This window comes from Eleutherodactylus coqui, chromosome 3, assembly GCF_035609145.1.
Source record: "Eleutherodactylus coqui strain aEleCoq1 chromosome 3, aEleCoq1.hap1, whole genome shotgun sequence".
Classification (NCBI taxonomy): Eukaryota; Metazoa; Chordata; class Amphibia; order Anura; family Eleutherodactylidae; genus Eleutherodactylus; species Eleutherodactylus coqui.
In genome coordinates this window covers 27,071,006-27,084,063 of record NC_089839.1, presented here as the reverse complement: position 1 = coordinate 27,084,063, position 13,058 = coordinate 27,071,006, and positions in this window count along the sequence as shown.

The window sequence follows — 13,058 nt, the reverse complement described above, 5'->3', positions numbered from 1 at the left end:
AAAACACGAGTCTTACATATATCACTAATTGCTTTAATTAAACATGACACACCTTCCTTGCAGGAGCCTCTTTTTGTTGCCATCAGCAGTTATTAAGGGGGCCGATGCCGAATGTGTGCATCCAGGCTGAATGCAATGCTCAGTGCTCAGTAATTAAGAGTCTGCCGCTAATTTGGCTGCTGCTCCACGGTGAGAGCATTAAAAACAACACAGATCTTACATCGAGGGAACTGGAAATCCTCTGAAATAGCTGAACAGAACAGAAGACTATTGACAGTGGTAGCAATGAATTATACATCAATGTCTCGTACGCTGGAGCTTCTTTACACACATTATAGGCAGAACCTGTGGAGGGAAATAGAAACAAGAGATTTCTCTTATCACACCAACAGGTGAAAAACAACCAGTATATCCATAGTCTTTAATGTATGCTACACGTTTCTATTTCTTAATAGGATCTTCATCAGGTATCTGCCTCACTAGCATAAGATATCTGATGAAGACCCTGGTAGGAAGTTGAAGCAATTTATATACATTAAATTGGGAAGGTGATGGAATTTGATTTCATTCACATTTTTCAATATGGAATTGGACCAAATTTGTCCTCAATGACTACAGTAACCCTCCTAAGCCGCTATCCATCAAATTCTGATAGATATGTAGAGGCATTTGCCTCCATTCCTCGAAAAATTCAGATAGCAATGCAGGGAATGATGGGTGTGTTGGGCATCAGGGGCAGATTTGGAACCCAAAGTGGACCTGTCAAAAATTTTAAAGTGGCCCCATGTTGGAGATGTGGGGGTTGAGGTTCCCTAGTTATGGGGTTGGTACTGAAGCCCTACCAGGGCAGGAAACTCACTATACCAAGACCAACATTACCAGTAATAACAGTATATAGGGGGCAAATAATACCAACACACCATGACCATATGATCGCTATGTCCAGTCCCTGCCTTCAGCATTGGTGAAGGTGGGACTGAAAGCAGCGATCATGTGATCGTATAACATGCAAGTAAAGGCTCATGTCCACGGGCGGGTCGGATTCCGCATGCAGGACCCTGTAGTGGAATCCCACCCTGCCCGTGGCCGAGGACCCTGCTCACCCATCCGGGTCTTCTTTTTTCTCTACTGCAGATGTGTGCGTAAGTGCCATCCGGCGCACCGACACACATGTGCAGTAGAATTAGTTTTTTTTCAAACTCTTGCTTTCTCCATTGCGGACGGGCCACGGATCAGATGGCTTCCATTGATTTCAATGGAAGCTGTCCGTGTGGGAACTGCACTGAAATGGAGTATGCTGAGATTTGATTTCCGCATCTGAAGATCTGCAAATTAAATCCACATGCTTTAATTCAGTTGCAGACGCCCATGCTTCACTATGGACGGCTTGAACTGCGGATCATCCGTGCGGGTGCCCAACACGGATTCCGCAATTGAAATCTTCCCATGGACATTGGGCCTTAGTGTGGGACCCTTGTGGACTGCAGTGGCCAGGAGTTGGGAGGAGAGACACGTGTGAGTATGTGTTTTTTTACATTTTTTGTCACTTTCACAGCCACATTTAAAAGTGTCAGCTCCAGCATCGGCCCCAACCGACCTACCATTGATGACAATGGCCGGTCCACCTTTGTTGGGTGTGTACGATTACGGCATTCTAGTTTGTCCTAAAGATGCTCAATGGGATTGAGATCCAGACTTTGAGATGGCTAATGAAGCTTGCAGAGGTTCTGCTCCTCAAAGCAAGTCTCAACACTATGTGCCATATGACATGGCGCTCGGTCCTGTTGGTAGAGACACGGAGCTGTACCAAAGCATTGCCACAGAGTAGGTGATGCCACAATGTCTCTGTACTCATTGGCGTTGAGGGTGAACTTCACTATAACTAATTGCTCTAGTCCTTTCCAGCAGAAACACCCCTACACTATTGTAGCCGACACAGTCGCACAAAAACCGCTTTCCAGGCAACGGCCACAACCAAGTGCGGCCATCTGATCGAAAGATGGTGTAGCGTGATTCATCTGTCCGCAACACTTGTTTCCACTCATTTACAGTCCGACGCTCCAAACCCCATCGCAGGTGCCTCTGTGCAGTCACTGCTGTGATGTTGGGCTTGTGTGCAGCTGCTTGTCCATGGTGACACTTTGCATGCAGTTCCCTATGGATAGTTCTGGTGCTAATGGATGTTCTAATGGTCTGTCAGACCTCCTGAGCGAGTGTTTTGGCCGATGATGTATGTGATGCCTTCCCAACTAGTACAAGGCTCCATTGTCCACGTTCTGTCATTTTATGAGGACTTCCCAAATGTGGCTGCACCACACAGAGGATTACCATTTACATATAATATTGCTAACAGTGGACTCTGGAGGTCCAAAAGTGCTACGATGCCTCGGACTAATTGGTTGCTCAGGTGACATCCCTCCACCAGACTCCATTGGAAGCTTCTCAACTCTACATCTGGTGACATTCTGATGGTTTCTACACTGGGATATGCCTGTGTAATACTGTCCTTTATATCTAATGCTCACATATCCAATTTGCATATCTCTTCACCTGACAGCACAAAATTGGTGGGTATACTAATACTATTGTCAATATAGCGTATAATGAAGCTTGTGCTTATCCGCATCCCTTTGGAAGTCCCTCTCTTTGCGCAGCTACCTCCCTATAGAGATAGTTTTCGTTCAATGCACGGTAATATAAGACAGATGTCCTTGGAACTAGTTCTGGAACCTGATGTCGGCTGGACAGGGGCTTGATGTTAATAGAACCCTCTATGGATCTACTATAACTCACAATAGATTTTATTTGGTGGTATCTAATAACACAACTTGAGTAGGTGAATAAACACTCATTGAAGTGGATATTTGGGGGTCATATCTGTTTTACAGGGCCACCATCTTAGAGATCGCAGACTTCATTTTGTATCTTCCCCAGAAGTCATAAACAACTTCTCTTCATGTCACATGATGTCAAAATGACGATAGTGTCATAATCACGATGCTGTCACAATGATGATTTCATAATCCTGATGGTGTCACAATCACAATAATGTAAGAATCACCATGATGTCACAATCATTATCAAGGAATCATTTGGTGATGCCACAATGAGGAATATGTCATAATGTGATGTCACAATCACAATGATGTCACATTGACAATGATGTCAAAATCATGGTGATGTCACAATCACAATGGCGATCATCTGATAATCACAGCAATGTCACAATGATGATGATGTCATAAGCTGATGATGCCATCATCACAATGATGTCACAATCACAATGATACCATAGTCACAAAGGGGAAGGGGTGCACAATTGTACAATTTATATATTAAAGAAATATGGCAATAAAATTGCTTTATACAGGCAATTGGACATTGTATCCAAGCATCTACCAATGCAGTATGACCACAGATATAGACATTATATGCACAAATACCATATACATAGAGGTAGAGAGTGCTCGCTCAGGTTCACTAGTGCAGTCAGGGACAGCTGAAACCTAGGACTCAGTCTCACCATGGCTTTCCTTGGATAAACCAACCAGGAAATAAAAGTAGAGCCACATATATGAGGCTAAACACAAGTCCCCTTACTTGCAGCTCTCAACTAGGAACAGATAACTCACAGACTCTATAGGGCATTGAAAGAAGTACGGAAGTCACTTGGGTCAAAGTTACTTGACATGGGCAGTCCTGTCCATTTCAACGGGATGTTGAGCAATTGCCAATTCATGAATCTATTTACTCGCCTTCCATTGGGGAGAGGGGTTTGCTTTTGGAGAATTGGGGAGAATTATGGGAGATGTCCATTGATTTCTCTGAATGGTTGGAATGACCGTGTAAAGTATCTCCGCTGGGACCCGCTGGTCTGACGACAGACAGCCTGTGTGTCTCCTGTATTCTGGGTTGGGTATTCATTTAACAGGTGCAATTTGACATCCCCGTGACAACATCAATACCAATCAAGCCCAATCGCACCTTTTGGCATTTTGATTCCTAATTTCATATTCATTAGCGCAGCAGCTGGTTCACCGGAGACGGATTCCTGTGGCATGTCACTCCACGTCAGCGCAAAGTTTTGTCAACAGCAGGTGACATGTCATTTTTTTTAAAGATGTTTTTCCTAATCTTCATTCATTTGTCACCTACTCTGCATTATTTATACATTCTGCACATATAGTAGGATTCGCCTCTGGTCGGCATAATGGGGCGGTTTTACGTGAAAGCAGAGAGAACGCACTGGAATATCACAGTGGTGAGGTATGAAACACTTACTCTAGCTCTGCTGCATCAGGAGACTTTTTGGGCAAGATTTTTTTATACATTTGTATTTAATATATAACAGTTAATCTGCAGTCTTCAAAGTTGCTATGGGGCCCTTGGAGTAAGGAGCCACAGCCCTGTGTGATCCCATCTTCTTTGCTATTACTAGTGCAGGGCTTCCCTCTTCAGAGGAACCACGTTGTGGGGTATAGGCCAAAAGGTAATTGGTTCGATAATATATGAAATTGTGCGTTAGGTGACACTATAGTCATTCTTGCCAACTCTTTAGAGGACCCCACCTCCCCTCAAAAAAGGGAGACCGTCATATTTCTGGAAGAGTTGGCAAGTCTTATGCGTGCCTCAAAAGGCTTCTGAAAGCAGCGCTCCCTTTTTGACTCCTTGGGTAGGTGGGTAAAGAGTCAAAACACACAATGTGGTAAACAGCAGCAACCTTTACTTAACAGCAGAATTGTCAACACAGTCTTTAGAACTTGGCAACATAGCCTCAACCTTTCATCCCTTTGTGGGATCAAGTTACAGTCTCCTTAGGTATTGTTTCTCCTTAGGGAGAACACCTAGAAGGTGTCAGGAGACTTATAAGGCCATGCATGCTCTTCTGGGTAATATATGCAAATGGAAGGATGGAACAGTACCGCTAGAGCACCACCTATTGGAAGGCAGCATTTCTGCAAGTCAGTGGTAGACCTTTTAACAAGCCTTGTAACAATGACTGGAAATATGAGCCAAAGCCAGAACCTTCTTGAGAAGAAAAAGATAACCATGTACAGATGGACTATTTCAGGGTTTTTGCCCCTCGTCAGTGTGCAGTAAATTGCTTGCATGGCAATAGGTGTCCATAGGCCTCTCACTAGACAAGCCAGCAACCTACTGATGAAGGGCAAAACCACCACACAGTCTGTCTGTCCATGGTCATCTTTTCCTTCTGGAGATGGTTCTGGCTTTGGCTCATATTCCCAGTTATTGTTACAAGGCTTGTTAAAAGGTCTGATATTCATTTGCAGAAATGCTGCCTTCCAATAGGTGGTGCTTTAGAGACATTGTTTCATCTTTCCATTTGCATACAGCCTCTTTAGGCACATAGCAGGCATGGAGCCAGGGTAACACTCATCAGTACACAGAGGTAAGCGCTCACAGTCTCTATTGGTGAAAGGCTTCCAACCTCTCAGCAATAGAGCAGGTCACTGACCGTTGCCTTAGGTGACAAGTCAATGTCAGACCTTTCAACAAGCCTTGTAACAATGACTGAGAATTTGCACAGGACCATCTAGAAAGCTTCTGTAAAAAGGCAGCCCACCTGGATTCCTTGAAAAGTTGGCAACATTTCTGGGTGCCACAGAAGCTTCTGGGAAAGCAGCAATCAATTACTACTTGTGGGATCCGTCAGGCAGGTAGGTTAGGCAATGTTGCAGTAAACAGTAACAGTCTTTACCCGGCAGCAGAATTGGCAACACATACTTTAGAACTTGGAAACAGATTTTTGGCCTTTCAGACCATTGCTAGTTCAAGTTACAGTCTCTTTAGGCACACAGTAGGCCTGACATGGCTTCAGGGTCACACTTGTCAATACACACAGGTATACACTCAGATTCTACGCTGTCAAAATTTCCAACCTCTCAGCAATACAATAGATCACTGATCGGCCGGAATCTGAGTAGCAGGTCCCTACTGATCATCTATTAATGACCTGTTGTTCATCAATAGAAAAAATGAAATGTACCGGGAAACCCTTTTAATTCACCATCGCTCCCGTAGGGTTCAGTGGATAGGGTCACACACATGCGCACTCAGTCCTCCTATACTGTGTGTGACTGTAATTTAGGTGAGATAGGGGGGTCCCATGAACATATTTTGCCCTGGGACCTCCATCCACCTTAATGCAGCCCTGAATAGGGTCTCAATCATCCTCAATGGCCGACCAACAAAAGAGTACAAAAGTCAACCATCAGCTGGAAAATTGATACTTACACTTTTCTGGGATTCTCAAGGGACGGTATTGGAACATTATCAGGAAAAACTTCATTTTGAGGCATTAAAGCATCCTCCCTGTAGTCTTGGATCTTCTCTCATCAGACTGTTTGGTCCCCTGAAAGAAGCCCTAAGAGGATGAAGATCAACGTCTGATGAAGAGGTGAAGACAGCGGGGCATTTGTGTCTCGCAGGTTAGCCTAAAACATTTTTTAATAAGGGAATACAAAAGCTTGTTGACAGATGGATAAAGTATATCGACAATCATGGAGATTATGCCCAAAAAATTATGTATTCGCCTTTTTTGAAAGTTGATTAAAATCAACTCTAGAGCCAAAGTGCAGGTGATTTTGGACTCACCCTCGTATTTAGGTTATATTCAATCATTTTACTCCTGCAAAGTGAGAATTTTAACATTTTATCCTTGAACTTTTTCAATTTTATTCCCCCTAGCCGTTTTATTTTTGTGTTGGTGCTCATTACCTGTGGAAATATAGTATACATGGCGGGATTACTCCATCATTTTGTAGACATTTGGGCTCTTTATACATTTTTTAATCAGAGCTGATTTTCTGGGATGATATTGTTGTTGCACAAAAATTAACTTTCCCTCTGATTCCTGGTCACACTCCTCCCGCAGACTAATCTGCTCACGGGCTCGGTAATCTCACTTGCAGACTTGTCAGTGAAATTGAGGTGGAAATATAATGATTTTTAAGCTCATCTTCAGCACATTACTGTACTACCGGCTTGACTGGCGGTAGGAATTGATTTATGTTAAGCGCTGATTTGCATATGTTCATGACTGTAATAGATTGGATGACAACAAATGCAGAAGAAACAAAGATAAATGAAGAACAGACGCAAAATTGGTCCGGTCTGAAAAAATGTCATCCAACATCACAGCAGGCAACTAAAAATCATCCGAGCAGCTCAATGCTTCTTTTTTTGTTGGTGGAGGAGGGGGTCGAAATGTTCATATGGGGAGCTTTCCTCTGCATCCACATTGCAGGATCATTGGCTGAAATACATAGATGGATGTCTTTTTCTCAGCCCCACTGACTGTGTTAGTAGGTTAGATGAATGTCATCCAGGGGCAGATGGGGAAGTTGCTGGGCCCCTGGGCTACAAGTGACATGGGCCCCTTATCACTCATGTTACTCTGTTTCCCTGAAAATGAGACCTACCCCGAAAATATGCCATAGCATAATTTTCAGGGAGACTTGAAATATAAGCCTTACCCTGAAAATAAGCTCTAGTTACACTACATAAAGAAAAATAATACATTACCTATCAGGCTTGGTCTAGGTCCCTCCTGCTGCTCTCTTGATGTTCGGCGCGGTTTCCACAGTCCTCAGCCGCTTGTACAACATCACTTCCTGGTTATTCATAAATCCCACCTCCTGGAAGAGATAGCTGTGATTGGTTCTTCAATTGCTGCTCAGCCAATCAATGCAGAGCTGGATGAATCAATGCGATGACTATGATTGGCCATGGCTCAGCCAATTCATAAATCCGACCTCTACAATGCAATGGCTGTTGATTAGTTCTTCCACCGCTGCTCAGCCAATAAATGCAGCACTGGATAAACCAATCACAGCCACTGCATAGGTTCAGCGCTGCATTGATTGGCTGAGCAGCGGTTGAAGAACCTATCACAGCCATCACTTCCTGGAGGTGGGATTTATGAATCTGTAACCAGGAAGTGATGTTGTATGAGGGGCTGAGGACTGCGGGAAGTGCGTCAGAGCTGTGGAGAGCAGCAGGAGTGGACTGAGCCTACTAGGTAAGTATAATAAGATATGCCCCCAAAATAAGACCTAGTTCTTCTTTTGCAACAAAAATGAATATAACAGGGTCTTATCTGCAGGGAAACATGGCATATGTTTGTTTATTCAAAGAGAAGGAGCATGTTTGGGGATTTAATTGCAAAGAAACTGCAAAAAACAAGGACACAATCCTCACATTACTGAACTTATTGCTATGTTATAAAAGACTTTGAACCTTTCTCTTTTCAGTGATGTGAGGATCGTGTCGCTGTCTTTTGTAGCTTGTTGGTAATTAAATCCCCAAACTTGCGCCTTCTTTTTGAATAACCCTGTATTTAAGATAAGCAAAGTTGTCTCCAAAAGACTTAGGATGTAGTTTCTGGGTGTATGGCTGTGGATCTTACTGATGTTCTAGATCCTGGAGCAATACCCTAATATGCTAAATGTCCAGTTTGCCTTTGGTTTAAGCATACTATGTACTTAAAAGGCTTGTCTAGGAATAAAATGACCAATATCTGTGCAAACTATAGAAAGCGGTCCTATGCTTGGAGAATGCATCTGTACATCAGATGGGGAAGAGGGCAATGCCTTATGCCAAACTGTTCGGTCCTGTTAGGCTGAATGGTAAATCTGGCAGGAATGCCAGTGTGATGTAAGGCTGGTCTATGGATGCATTCTTGCATCCTAGGATGGGTTTCCATTGACTGCACAGATGGTGGTCATTTTGTTGCATTCTTGGACAGCCCCTTTAATGAAGATTTCCCATCAGTATGAGTTATAGCATATTGCCAGGATTTGCCATACGTTGTCAATAATAATAGTGGGAATCAAAGACAGGAAAGGGTCATCGATTCATGCTGCTTGCACCAAATTCTGATCTCCTATCAGCACGACGCAACAGGAATCTGGATCCATCTGACCAGGTGATGTTTTTCCGCTGCTCAGTGATACAATTTTCACACCCTTTTGTGCACTGGAGTCTCGTGTTTCCGTTTCTCTGGAACTGGTTGTCTGCTGTTATAGCCCATCCGTGCTAAGGAGCAACAAGTCGTGCATTCAGATGCATCAGTTGGAGCACCAGTGTTGTGCACAGCTCTTCACTGTGCAGCACCCATTGGTCAGAATTTTGCTGGATGCTTTTCCTCAATTATGCCATTCTCAGTATACGCTCTATAACAATCATGAAAAAAACCTCACATGGTTGGCAGTGAGTCCTTGGCTAGTCTAGCACCGATGACCGGGCCTCGTTGGAAGTCACTCAGATTTGTTACGTGTGCTGCTGAGACATGTTGTACTACTGTGCTTCCAACAGCACAGCACTCTCAGGGTTAATTGATTGAGCTGGCTGGGTGTGGTACTCCCTGCTAGCCAATCCCCTAGGTCTGTGCTCACATATAAACCCAGCTCCTGGTCGGTCTGAAGCTGGTCTTGTACTGTTTTGATGTATCTGTGATATGTGTCCCGTTACCTGTTCTGTTGCAGCTTGCTGTGTAATCTGTATCTTGCTGGTTCATGTCCGTTTGTTCATTTATATTCTGTAGGTTTTGTGTCAGCTTGCTGTGTGACCTGCTATCTGTGTCCTATCCTGTTGCAGCGTTCTGTGTGAACTCTGTCCGGTTCTGCTGGACTCCTAGTTAGTGTAGGGACTAGCAGTATAACCAGGAGCCGTTAAGTGGCCCGCTAGCTTTCACGTTTTGTACAAAATGTCAACTAATACCTGGTATTTATATTCAGCTTATCATCTGTTACTAGTGGTTACATTTTGGCTGTGGTATGCTGTGTATTCTGGCTCTGTGTGTCCTGTTGTTCAGTCCCTGTCATGTGGCATGTGAATGCGTCCTGTTCTTGTGCGTGGCTCCTAGGATCAGCTAGGGCCCAGATCCGAAGACCGCTGGGCTGCCCTTATTGGGGCAATGTCCCCGCTTAGGTAGGGCCATGCCATTCCTTCCCGGTAGCACAGGGTCAGTTTGCTTGAAACCCGTGTGCATACCCAGACTCCCTTTGGTTGCGATCATGTGGGCGCCATTCTTAGTTTGCAAGATTGTCGGATTTCCCATCTAATATGGATTCACAATGAAACAGATCCACGGAAAACTTGTCACGTGATTTTATGCCTTGGGGTCATGGGTCTAATTTCCATACAGTGAAGTGCCAATCTTGAAAGGTCTTGGGTCTCTAATAAAGGGGCCTTTCAGTGCATGTTCTTTTGAGTTACCTCTTCGGCACGTCTACCAGATGAAGAGGATACATTTATGTGTTCGAACTGGACTAGTATACTTTTGAGTTATGCTGAATTTGTATGTGTTTTCTTGCTACCGTACTTTACGCAGTGGGAGGCCAATATGAGGTTTCTGTAGATTGCATAGTAAGTAAATGTGTCTATCAAGTTCATTCAGTGCTACAGTATATGTAAACAGTAACACGCTGTTCAATAGCCGTCACAGGCTGTAATTGAGTCCTTTGCATTTTCTAAGCTTTTAGATTGCACAGACTCTAAATTCTCGGAAGCATTTTGCTTTCTATAATCACGCTCTTAGGTCGGACCTGGAGAATATAATAACCAAGATGCTATTCATAAGATAAAAGAAAAACTACAAAATATACCAATATACAAAAAGAAAAGTAACAAAAAGTTAGGAAACTTCATCAGGCTTTTGTTGGTTTTCTTCTGAGGTCACTTCTATCTGTAGACCCTCCATTGATTGATGATAAGCGTTCCGCCCACCACATAAGTACTCCTAATTGCTTAATTATTGTAAATTCACATGTGAAATTAGCAAACAGAACTCAGGGGTAGGCGATGTTTTCTTTCTAACACTTCGAACCTTGTGGAAATGTCTATTGTGGTTTTGCTTTCAAATATTTATTTGTAAGAAGCGATCGCATAGAAGCCTGCAGGTGTCATGTCTCTCTGAGCCAAAAACACCATCACGGTCCAGGAGAAGGACGACTGAAGCCAGCTGCTCCCGCTTTCCGTGCCAAAATGCAGTCATTTTCCTGTTGTTTTCTGTAATTTCCCCGTAGTGTATGAATAGACTGACTTCACTGCAAAAAGTTTATGAAAAATAACATGAAATTCAGCTCAAGTTTTGGAAAAATGTTATCAAAAAGGGAGAGATAAGTGTGCCTTGAGAATGACGGGGCGGGTTTATACAAACTACGGAAGACTATTAAACCATCCCTATGGACCAATATTGGTGGCAGGATCAGCTGATCAATTTTTTTTTTTTTGAGAACCTCCACTTGGACCCTACCACAGTTGCAAAAAAAGTAAGTGAACCCCTTGGAACTCCCTGGATTTCTGCATTGATGGCTAATATAAAGTGGTCTGATTGTATTTAAGTCACAAGTATAGAGAAACACGGTATAACTAATAAGAAGCAGATAGTTGTATTTTTCTTAGCTCTTATTGTAGTCATTCGAAGAGCAGGGAGAAAAGTAAGCAAACCCTAGAATTTAATAACCTGTTTAACCCCCCACCTTACCGCCCTTAAGCAAATGTTTTCTGTAGCTGCATATGTACAAGATTGATGAAGAATATTGGACTATTTCTCACTGCAAATGTGTTTTATATCATCATTATTTCTGGGATGCTCTGTAGGCACAGTCCACTTCAGACCAGGCCACAGCATCTGCATAGGGTTAAGGTCAGTGCTGAGACTTGACTATTTGAAAACACTTTTTTTTTCAGCCATCTTCTAGTTGATTACATGTGTTCTTTGGGTCATTGTCTTGTTCCATTAGCCAGCATCTCTTCTGCTTGGGGTTGTAAATGGCTGCACTTACATTCTCTTCTAAAATGTTCTGATCCAGCTTGCAATTAATTCCCTCAATGATCACAAGGGATTCAGACCCTGGGGAGCAAAGTAGTCCCAAACCATGGTTCCTCCTCCACCATAACTGCAAACTATGGCACTCTCACCAGCCTTCATAGTTGATGAGGTTTTGGTGTTGGTAGGCAGTGTTCTTTTTACTCCATATTGTGTATTTGTGTGAAAAACATCCACTTCTGTCTCATCTATCCATAGAACATTTCCCGAAAGCATTGTGGAACATCCAAGTGGTCTCAGGTAAAATAAGATCCCCACAATGTATTTTTTGGCCAGCAGCAGCTTCCTTCATAGTGTTGTTCCATTATCACCATTGTTGGTCAGTGTTTCTCTGATATAGAAGACATAAACAGAGCTTCTGCAGTCTGTAGAGTCTTCTGTGGGTCTTCTGCTGGGTTCTTTCTCATCTCTTTCAGGATTTCCCATTATGCTCTTCTAGTGGTATAACAAGATGCTCCCAGGGAAAGTAGAACCGCACTGGATGTTCTCCATCTGTAAACAATAATCATGGATTTATATAGCTTTTGTAGCCCCTTCAGTGTCATGATTCTTTATGGGTCAAGTGGGGTGTCATCTCTTCCCACTTGACCCACGTCACAGGCCTCTCACCAGCCAAGCCAGAAACCTACTGCACACTGATGAGGGGCAAACACCCTGAAACAGCTGTCCATGCATGGTTTTCTGGCTGGGTTTCCTATTCCCAATCATTGTTTTACAGATTAGTTAAAAAGACGTACATTGATTTGAAGGAATGCTGCCATCTAATAGGTGGCACTACAGAGGTATTGTTCCATCTTACTTATTTGCATGATTCTCTATAACAAGTCTTCTGAGCTGACCTGAAAGTTGTTTACATTGAGGCATGGTTCACACTAACCAATCTTTGTAGACAAAAACAGATCTTTCAGTAACCAGGCTTTGTGTGCCTTTATTTCAGGGATAAAGCACCTGTAAACCTGCTCTTTCAATCACATTTACTTAACCAAAGCCCCTTTTACCACTTAGTTCTTGTCATTAACACAGAGGTTGACTTACTTTTTCTCCCTGCATTGTGGATGATAACTGGTACAACTGTCTGTGTTCTATAATTTTAATTGTGTTTTTCTATAGTTGTGACTTTCGGTAAAATCAGACCCCATTTTATTTAATGCTTGCAGAAATCCAGGGAGTTCCAAAAGGTTCTCAACTGTATATGAATCGAAAG